A 6807-nucleotide genomic window follows, 5' to 3' on the forward strand; every position below is an offset into this window, starting at 1 on the left:
TCTGTCTGGGCTCAGCAGCTCCCGTTCTCGTCTATGGAAGAGAAGCTTGAGTCTCATATGGTTACGCTGTTTGTAGCCCAGGAGAAGAAGTATATGGTGGTCGTTTAATTGGATAGATCGTTGGTTGGCGAGGAGCAGTTTAGACATACGATCTTTTTTCGGCCAGTTTACATCAGTGACGATGAGTTTTAGTTTTGGATTGTTAAAAGTAGACGGTTTTTGGGGGTTTTTTATGTGCCGAATGATTTTTTACAGCAAGGCTTGTTGAAGTGGTAATGCTTATGTTTAACGGAATTGTCCATATCAAATCATTAATTGGCTCGTATCTAGAGCAAATTTCAGGAATCGGTTGTTGGAATTTCAGAAACAGTCTGATGTAACGAGTTGAGCTTTAAAGCCATGGACAATGGTTAATGTTTAACAACGGTTCACAAATAATTATAATAATTGTTTCAAATCTTTAACTTTATGTTGCTGTTCATCGTAAATTGATGAAATTTTATCTACGGTAATATTTCTAATATAACTTCAAATGGTATAGATTTGAATAGATTTAACAAAATTGCCAATGAAGGCTTGAATGGCTGGACAATATGGAACATTTTCGTGGACAGTAAATATTATTAAAACATATATTTGTTACATTTTAACAAAAATAATGTGACAATAAAAGCGAAATTTATCAATAAACAGTCAGAATTTCTGAAAGAAAAAAGGCCATGTCATAGCGGTTAGCAATTAACTAGTTAGTTTTGCTTTTTGGAAGATTTCATATATATTATCACCGATTCAATGCAATGCAGGAACGGATTGTAAAGCGCCTCTAGCGGCCAGTAGCTAAAGCTAGTGTTCGAAAAAGCATAATCTAAATGGAAACACAACATAGAATAAGAATAACCAATAAGAACAATAACAATGTTAATAATCAATAACGATGATTAAGTATTGAAGATTACACATACTATTGCTCGCAAAATGTAATTCACCTCAGTACATTACGCTGATATAATTTCAAAAAAGTTGCAATATACATGACATACAAATAAAACATTAAACGAGCAAACGAATTCTTTCAGGATCGTGGGAATCAAAGATATAAAATGAAATAGTGTTTGTCAAATTGCAAAAAAAAAATTTAATACACATATACGCAATCACGTCTGGTTGTAGTAAATTTTACAAAAATGGATTTTTAAAATAGAAGAATCATGTACAATGTTTTAAAGCTTTATGAAACATAAAACTATATTGTAAAGGAACTGTACAAACTATTTGAAAAGAAATATATTAACAGTTTAGAAACAGAACGGTTTAGAATGATTGACATATTCTTGGTTAGTTTTGTCGTACAGTTGTTTTTAAAATTTATGTCAATTTTTTTTTTCGGAACAGTATCAGATGTTCAAATGATTCGGTCAGAGCTAATTCCTTAGCCTGTAATAAGTAAAATAAGAATTTTGTATGAACTACCATAATAATTAATAAGCATTTGTTTCTAAACATCTGCACATCACATCTGCATCACATACACATCTGCACAGATCTCATCGAATAAAGAATTGAAATTAGTCATTATTACCTCTTTACTCAATTGCTTGAAATATATTTGTTGAGTGATACAATAAAAGATCAAAAACACATTTTTTACATTATGTAAAAATACCAATACAAAATAATTAAAACATTACAATATGCATTAGAATTTACAGTTTTTTCGGATTTAAGGGCATTTTTGATGTAAAATACACCAAACCTACATACAATACAATAGCCATCTTTATCTCATTCAAGAGGCGAATGAAGCCAATCGGCTCAAAGTCTCTCAAAAACAAAACAAACAAAATCTTCATCTCATGTTCAAACAGGTGTCGACGACCTACACTTCCATTGTATATTTTCTTTTTTTAACATACTTTGTTAATATTATGAACATGCTTAATTAATACATGTCAATGATGGTTTTTTTTTTTCAAAAATTACAACGTTGGTATTATTTTGAGTTCACATCATAAAAAACGACATGACATATTATCAGGTTTTATATCAATTCCGAATGGTTATAGCAAAAAAAAATAAACAGTTTATTGCTAAAAAATTGGCTTATGAAATGTTTTTAAACGGGACTTATGCTTTTGATAGCGTTTTGTGAGTTTGTTATAGTTGTTTAGTGTAGTTAATTTTCTAGTGAACATCTAGAATGTTACTATAGATGTAGCGTGCGCAGAATGAAGCGATAAATTGTTATTAATGAGTAAATGACTACCATCATTTACAGATACTTTACATTAAAATTCAACCAGTTGTAATCTGCTAATTTATTACATCCTAATTTGTAAACCTCTTTCACTTTGACAACTGCATTTTTAGATGTTTTACTTCACAATTTTTAATTTGCTGTTTGTTCAACACGTGAAGTCTTCTTTCGTAAATACAATCTGTAAAATTGTAACTACCGACTCGATAGTCAAAATATGGCTCGTAAAAACATCATTCATAACCTTAGCATCATAATTGACGTTAAATAAACATTTTACGCTCATTACAAATCTGTGGCAAGGCGAATGTGATAGACTATCTAGTCCTCTGAAAAGCTGTTTATTGTGCACTACTTCGCTCGCTGCTTCATCACATCACTGTGATAGATGCTGTTAGAGATTGGAATCGGTCCAAAGCAAGTTTAGCAAGCTGGCAATAAGCAGTCTTCTTGGGCCGAGCTTGTCTACTGTTTTATTTCAGGCCTGCAGCCACTCTATTATAGACGCTGTATTACGTAACCAATGTTTATTTTATTATTAAATTAACGTCTCATACATGTTGACTAATGCCAATATTTAATATAAAATATTGCATTAAAATCTATATAATAGAGAAACACAACTACAACTTACTCAAAATAATGAGAGAGCTTTTACAAAGTTGTCAATCGATGTTAAAATTGCTTGTTATTTAGATAGCGAAATGATGTCTAATGTCAGAAAGGAGTTCGTTAAGATCCGCTGACCGTCGAAGTTTCTTGTAATAGTAAGTAATAAAAACAAATGCATAAGTAATAATAAGTAAATGTAATAATTAGGTAAAAAAATAAATACTCTAGATGCATTGTAGTTGTTCTGTAAACAATTATTTGTTTCATTTAGCTTGTATCGTTGACTGTTTATTCCTGGCTAGAAAAACAAATGATTGTGTTCTATCCGCCAACATGCTGTGATCTGTAACGATACAGTAAACAACTTGGTTATAATTTTAGTTGATGCATCAACTTCTTCCCGGTCGAAATTGAAAATCATATTCTACATATGCAGAGGATATTCCGTTTATGTTGACAACATTCCTTACTTAAGCATTAGTATGGTATACTGCAGAATTCGTCGATTTTTACAAATATGAGCTGGAATCAAATGCCCCACACAAACCTCTCTAGAACCGAATTTGTCGGTAGTTAAATTTCAAACAAATTCGGATCTACAGGGTAGATGTAGAACATAAATCGACGAAGGACTCTGCAACCAACTCCTGTTGGAAACATGTTGGTCATTAAAACCATCGTACGAATATAAGAGGGTCATTTGTTTGTGTTTGCAACTTGTTTGTTTTGTACTATGCCAAAGATTCCACGGTCATTGCAATAAGTCAGATGCGCCTCGATTATCAACGCTGTGGAAGATAGAATATTCTGATTATTTCAGCAAGTGTATGATTGCCGATCTCATAGGTAATGTACAGAATCAAGCTTGATAAAATTAATGAAGGAAGACTAAATCTACACGTTGATCGGTCAACAGTGCTAAATGAATAAAATATTTTATATCGTTACTGCACACGTCAAAAGTTTTGTACGGATGTGTTAAAATAAGAATGGAATAAATTGAAGTGTTTTAAATTGGATATGAGGGCTCATGAGGGAAATAATGCAGCGTTACCCCACACACTGAAGCGAGTTTATGATCAGATTAGGATATACGTAAAAGAACTAGCTTGCTTTGTATATGTGACAATTCGACCAATTCCAACGCACACTATGATACGTTACCTGAAAAGGACACAAGAAAACGCGAAAGAAACGTATGAAATGCAGGACGAACAAAAACGAAAATTATGCCGTTCTGGTTATTGCACCCCTCCAGTGACGGAAGAATCCGTAGTATTTTGTTTCAGTCATACTTGTGTATCAACCGACGCACGAGTGTGAAGGCAGATAAAAAGACCCTCCAAAAGGCAAGAACAGTTTTTGAAGGTACAAAATGAACTGCGTTAAGTGACAACTGACGGCAACTGTGCAGGGTGATTGGCTCTAGGTTAAATGAGTGTCAAGGGAATATCTTACCGTAACCGTGGTTGTTTTGCGGCGTTCTCATAGCGCTTCATGGTTTGCAAATTTTACATTCAGAAGTATATCCATGTAATGAAGCTTGAAGAATAGTTGGATGCCGATGAGTGATTCTTCCTTGTCGTTACAAGTATCTTATTACTGGTTTTAATAAAAAAATCAGTTTTTTTGTTGCATGTTAAAATTTTTATGCTAGAATTATAAAGCAAAATATAAATTTAATTTATATGAAAAACATGTAATAGTTTAAAGTTGTATAGATATTTTTTTCTATTTCTTATAAGTCAAATATTTATGTATTATGTATATATATATATATATATATATATATATATATATATATATATATATATATATATATATATATATATATATATATATATATATATATATATATATATATATATATCTAATACTGAACCTCAAAATAATGTAAATTGAGCAGTTGTCATTACAAGTTTGCTGGTAGATAATAGAAATGTTAAATGTAACGAAACAATGTAAAATGTACAAAGATACAGATTAAATGGCATATCTAATAGGTTTTTTTCGCAAATCAACAATGCAACAATTCAATACAATGCAAGATATGTGAGGTCTAATTTTATAATGAACTTAAAGTACGATATTATATATTTAGTATGGCAGTACGACATTATTACATTTAAAATTGCAAAAGAAAAATGTTGGCTAGTTTGTTATAACGAAGATGCCACTATTTCCTTTCACGAAATATATGATAAAATAGAACTTTTGTTAGTAGAAAAAATGTTTCACAGTAACATACCTAACTACGTCCAAAATTTTTTTAAGTGCATAAATGTTATGCATACAGATTTGTGCATGTACAAACTTTTCCAATTTTGAAGTTAATTTTACGTTAAATATTAACATTTAAAAATCGTTATTTTAATAGCAGCAGAAAAATAGAGAAACGCGTGAATTCAACACGAACAGAAACGTTTTGTCTGATGTAAGCGTAAAAAATTTTCAAAATACTGAGTGTATTGCTAGCTAATATCTGCAAGCATTGAAAGAAGTAAGGAATAATTCCCTTTTAATGGCTTGTCTACTACCAAACAACCAAAACTACGTGATTGCTATTCAGACCATGGAAGCTAAAATGGCATGCTGGGTATGAGCAACGAACGGCCCATTGGAAAGGAACAGGCGTAGCCAAGGCTCCATTTGCTATCGCCGCGCATGTGTCCTGCGTTCCCTGGGAATCTCTAGATGAGGGTTGATTTTTACTGGGCTTATCTAGCCCGACTATTATGCTGCGAGAATGCGTCAGTGTTAGTTACATCGAGCACAGCAATTCTGCTGGGCCGACTATGGAAAATGTTAGCTGTAGTAGTAGTGGTGCCAATAGATGGGATAAAATTGCGCCTTTTACAGCCTATCCCAGATCGCTGGGATATCATCAATGGCTGAGAATAATGCAGAATAACGCTTCAAAGTGCAAACTAAAATATCTGTACTGTTTCACTCTAATGATGCGCAGCTGTACTACAAAAAAGCAAGTGAACTTAAAAGCGAATGAAAATGTTTCTCTCTTATGTTTAAAAGTAACACCAGCAACCAGTTATTGACTTAAGGTAGATGGTATATGTTTATAATTAAAAAAAAAAACAATGTTGTACCACGATTTCACTGCGTTGATTTCCATTTAAGGGATGTTTCTGATTCAGGTAGCTAAAATGGATTTCATTTACAGTTAAGCTGTAACACTTATTTTTTCAAAGCTGACACGTGACCACTGAGTGGGGTTGGCCAAAAAGGATTATCCTTCATCACCTTTCTCTTGGGGTGGGCGTATGTTTGTTTTGTCTGCTAAGTTGATGACAAGATAAGATGTTAGTCAAATCTGTAATGTAGCCGAAAATCAGAAAGCATACCAAAAGAAATAATCTACTCAAAGGATGTTTATTGAAAAAGTGTACTGCAGGTGTCATTGAAATGTAGATGGGCCATAACCATATTCACAATCTTGCTTATGATGCTTTCGTTATAAATATGTCAAAAATGGATAGCAGATTAAATGAACATATTTGATTAAACATCGAATCAATTGAACGGTTTCTATTTTAGTGTTATTTAGACTTCATGTAAAGTACGCTTCAGTAAATATATTTTTACAACATACGTCCTGTTTTGTTTGTTCTCTGGCTTTCAGAAGTGAGACCATTTCCTTAGAAGCGCATGCGTTGTAAACATACGTTTGATAATACTGTGTTGCAGATCTAAACAGTATGAATTTAACCGATACATGTGCAACGAAACACATAATCTTCCGCTTTTTGATACTTGATCTGAGCCACTATAAAACAAACATTAAATATTTATATAAAGAAAAATAATGATTTTTATCAACCGCTTCTCCAGATGTATCATCAAAATAGCTTCTGGCTTTGAGTTTTAGGTCTACACAGTGAAATGTAATGCAAATGTGGTGCACAGTGCTAAATGGTTACCCAATA

The sequence above is a fragment of the Anopheles nili genome, chromosome 2, assembly GCF_943737925.1.
Source record: "Anopheles nili chromosome 2, idAnoNiliSN_F5_01, whole genome shotgun sequence".
NCBI lineage: Eukaryota > Metazoa > Arthropoda > Insecta > Diptera > Culicidae > Anopheles > Anopheles nili.